Source organism: Camellia sinensis, chromosome 14 (genome assembly GCF_055761805.1).
Source record: "Camellia sinensis isolate YWXY chromosome 14, ASM5576180v1, whole genome shotgun sequence".
NCBI classification, from domain to species: Eukaryota; Viridiplantae; Streptophyta; class Magnoliopsida; order Ericales; family Theaceae; genus Camellia; species Camellia sinensis.
Window position 1 is genome coordinate 13,125,014 of NC_138974.1, and position 4,951 is coordinate 13,129,964.

Consider the following 4,951-nt stretch of genomic DNA (forward strand, 5'->3'; position numbering starts at 1 on the left):
TAAATTATATATTTTAGATATTATATATATATATATATATATATTATAAAAGAAAAATAATAAAAAATTATTTTGATGTCAGTCAGCCCTCGGTTGCCGACATCCAAATCTCAGCATAACATATATAGTATATTAAATATAATATTTATATAATATCTATATTATTATATTATATGCCTATAGCTTTTTATATTATTATATTATACTTTGTTGCCTATATAAAGCCAAAGAGGGAAAGGCTCAGGGGAGCAAAAAAAAAAAAGAACATAAGAATACTTCAAGAGAGTTAGAGAGAAAATAGAGTAAAAGATTGTCTACATTTTCAATTTTGAGCCAACACTTCCAAAATTCCATAGCTACTAAAATTCCTCATTTCCATACACCAAAAACACTCCAAAAATTCTGATATAGCCAAGATGAATTGCCTTGATCATAAGAAAGAGTGTTTAGTGATTGAAAGTGAGAGAAACTAGAGAGTTAGCCACTGTCCATACCATAAACTCCATAATTTTGAATTGAGAATTTGAGAACACACTTTCTACACTTGAGGGTGATTAAGAGAGAGTTTGTGAACTAAGGAGTTCATCATTTTCTCATTTCCTTGGAAGGTGAATTTCACAAACCTTTCATTTTCTTACATTTCTTACTTATTTTGTTCTTTTGCTTTGATTTATTGTTATATTGTATATTGTTGTAATCTAATTGAAAGCGGTGAATTAATGTCCCATATATGTTGTTGTTAGCATGAGAAAGAGACCTTCCATGCTAAATGGTTTAATCTCTTCGGAGGTTCATTATCAGAGCATTACATCTCTCTCATGCCAAGAATAATTCCTTGTTTGACGTTTCTTTCCATTTAAAGGACTTAAACTCACCATTGGACTTAATGAATTAAAAAACGGATGGTAATTTAAAATTGAGTAACTAAAATTAAGGCTAAAATGGTGCAAGATAATAATTTGGTTGTGTTCAATCGGATGTTAATTGAACACATGGAAACTTAAGGTAGTTTATACTCATTAGTGATGAAATGATTCAAGTTTCCAAGGTCACCACTTCCCTTGATCAATTCATGAAAGGGAAGAGGTTAGAGTCATATTTTGTTGCATTTATGGAACTTGCACACTTTGATTCACAAGCCATCATGCAATAAAATTGCTTGAGTTAGCGATTTGTGGCTTAAGTTTACTTCTCTTTTGATTCGTTCATGAAAATGATGGGTGAATTGTGCAGACAATTCTAGAGAATACCCTGTGCATGCTCTTTTTGTCCTCTGTTGCAACAAGGTAAACTGGGCAACAGTGGCCTTAAGCCACTTTCCATGGCTGGTAGACCACCTTTGATGGCCGGCAACCCTCACCAGTGGCCGGCCGGCCACTAATGCAAAATTCAGTAGTGTGTTCTTTTTGGCGGAGTAAAGTCATTCTGGAAGTGGGCAACAGTGTATGTGTTCTATTATGCAACAGAGGCCCTCTAGAAGCAAAACAATAGCTTTTCGGGTGGAAATCGAGCATGCGCATGAGCATTCCTCACTTCTCGAGGCGGAGTAATTAGTTGTTTAGCTTACTTACTTCTTTTAATTATACTTGTGTTGTAATTATTTAATTAGCTAAAGTAGTTAATTAATTGTGAGTTAATTATTTCATTTGGTTTGTAATAATTAATTAATTAGCTTAGCTTAAATAGTTAGCCAATTAGTTTATTCATTCAGACTCTCCTTCGTGAGAGCATAATATTGTAATAATGTGTATGTCTTCCAAGCCCACGTCTTTCTCTATTTTATTTAACTGCTTATGATGGTTAGTATATGGACATCACGTTTAAATTAGCATTTTTCACGTTTGCATCCACTTGTATTGCATGCACTGAGGCTTGGTTCATCATTCCAACTGCATTGTTAGTTTAATACTTATTTGAATACGTGCTTAAACCACATACTATCAATTGATTCATATGCCATGTTAAGTAGCCGGGCCTATTTTAGATTGCATATCGCATGTGTTGCATTAGTCATATTGCATAGTTAGGAATCATGTATTTTTTCTAACTCTCCTATGTCTTTTTGGCTTGGAGTACGAGGTGAGCTTTTACTTGCTTTAGCATATTGCATGAGTGTGATTGTTGCCATGTCTAGTGTGCTTACCATGAGGCTAAGTGCTTAATTGATATACCTGCTTGTATGCTTGTGGATGAAGGCTAATTGCTTGAATTAGAATAATTTGAGCCATGCACATTTAAGCCCACTTTTCAAGTGACAAATTCAAACTCTTTTCAGAAAACAAACATGACTCAAGTGTTCCAATTTTTGCAAGTTAGTCTATACTTGTATGTGCGCATCACATAGTAATGCTAGATTAATAACCGGAACAAGAACATATAATGCAAAGTAAGATTCATATCATGATTAGTAGAGGCCAATCTTTGATAGGGCGAGTAGGGGTGCTCAATTCATGACCTTCCTTTCTCGTACCTAAGTTCCCGAGCCGAGACAATCTTGGTGATGACGGACACGTGGCCTTTGGCACGAGTCATGGGTTTCTTAAATTTCTCAAAAATAAAGCATTTAGGTGGCGACTTTGTATTTGGCAAAGTAGTCCATTTTTGGCAATTTGATTCAAAATCAAATTTCCAAAAGATTCGCTGAATTTAGACTCTTTGGTGTTTATCTATTTCACATTGCACTTGTGGAATCAAATTTAGAACCGTGGGAGTCCGATACTGTAAGAATTATTTCAACTTCTGAAATGGGGCGTGAAAAAGTCGAGCTATAGTTTGGCGACTCTGCTGGGGATAATTAGAGAACTTGACTTAAAACTCATGATGTGAAAATTTTATCTGCTTATAAATGTTCTTTGCATTGCATTTGCATTGGTGCACCTAAGTCACTGTGTTTGCCATCTGCTATTCCTGGACGGTTTGCCGGAAGCTTGCTTGAAAAGCTTGCCAAAAGGCTGACTGGTCGCGGGCTCTGCCACGATGGGAACACAACTTTTGGATCTGGATTACCGCCGTACTGCTTGATCCACCTTTCACTTCTCGGTGTTAGGTGTGAGAGGTATATTAGGTAATCTTGCCGAGGTACCCTTTTGACCATTCGACCTAGTTGCATATAATGAAGCTATAGTGACTATTCCAACTTAGGACAGGATGCCACCCATTTGTAGGATGTTATGAAACTTGTTGTTTGAAATAGTGCAGCTTAGATCATGCCAAAAATCTAGGATAGTGTAACCCTACCCACTCATAGGGGTGTTTTGGTGCTTTTACGTGATATGTGCTTTTACAGTGAGACTGTACAGAATGGTTCATATCAACATGAGTTTGAAAACAAAGTTCAGTAGGGATTACAGTTCAGCTATGTATTATGATTGTTATGAATTAGGGTTGAAATGCTGTCCAATTTTGATTTTATTCTTTCTTTTTGCTAAGTAGTTTACCAACATAGTTTCAAAAAGACCTGATATCCCTCAAGTACTCTGGACTCGTGTCAGAAGGCTTTATAGAACTGGAGATCTTGTTAGGGGACAACTTGTGTTTGCTTCGCTCCCATCGGTTACTAAAAGGAGAAGAGTTAGCCACAGTTCACTAGTCCAGTTTCTACAGCAATCACCCCTCATTTCACGTACATCTAATCAGGCTTTGTCTTCTACATCTAGTCCAGTACGAGATCATTCGCCCATTCCAATGGCACAGTATCCCCCGGTCAATATGGAAGACTTGATTCATCATATTCAGCAAATAGTTGAAACCATGCAGCAAGACTATGAGAACCCGTATTTTTGCATATTAAATTATTTTAATAATTATATTTAGCTACTTAAATTTTGTAATTAACATCTATAATCCAATTCCATAACAACATTTTGTGACGAAATTCTATAATTAACTTTTAATTATTTAATTAGTGCAATTTTTATCTTCATATTATTATTATTATTGTTGTCGTTGTCATCACTTTTATGACTACACAAATCTAATTCTTAATATATATTATTCTGTATAATCGTTTTGTATAAAGTTTTGCATTAATAATTTGTGTATAAGAAAATTAACCCATGGATATTAATTGGTTCAATCTCAAGTTTTTTAGTTACATATAATAATATTATAATATTAAGTCAATTAATAGTGACTATTAAATTATTATGTTAATAGCATCATGATTAATACCAATATAAAATTCCTTTAAATAAAATTATTTATACTTCTGTGATTAAATTTTTGTGTCTAAACATAGTTGTGGACACTAAATGAGTTAAATAAATAATAACCAAGTTGGTTAGAAAAAAAATAAAAATAAATAGAAGTCAAAATTGTTCGGCTGCCTTTCTTCCGAATAAAGCTGTTGTTAAGTCATGCTATGGCATGCAAGTATACTCTAAGCCTCTAAGCCTATTCTTGTAGATGATAGTTCCCAAGCCAAGAGAAATAAATAAATAAATAAAATAAAATAAAATAAAAATAAAGATGGCCTCCAGGCTCCTATATATAGAACAATATCTAGCCCTTTTTCTTTTATTTTGCACGGCTGAGCAAAAAGAAGCAAAGAAAGAAAGAGTAGAAAAGAAAGAAAGGAGAGGAGGGGGTGCTTGGTGGTTACCAATTCAAAACAAATTTTGGAGAATAGTTTGTAAGAAGCTCTTGAAGTAAGAATACTCAACCTCTATCCTCCCTTAGATTTTTTTTTTAACTGAATCTATATATTAAAATATGCAAGAGTGTGCATTGTTAATACACACATAGCAAGAATAGCTCAATGCATGTTTACATTTTGATGGAATGATAATCTTGTGATTATATGATTTCTATCCTTCTTGCAAACATAGATTAGATGGTTTAGCTACTGATTTTATCTTCTTATGTGCTCAAATATTCTCCATTGTTTGAAATAATTTTGCATGGGGGTAAAATGAGATAGGGTTGGTTCATTTTTACTCAAAACTTATATTTT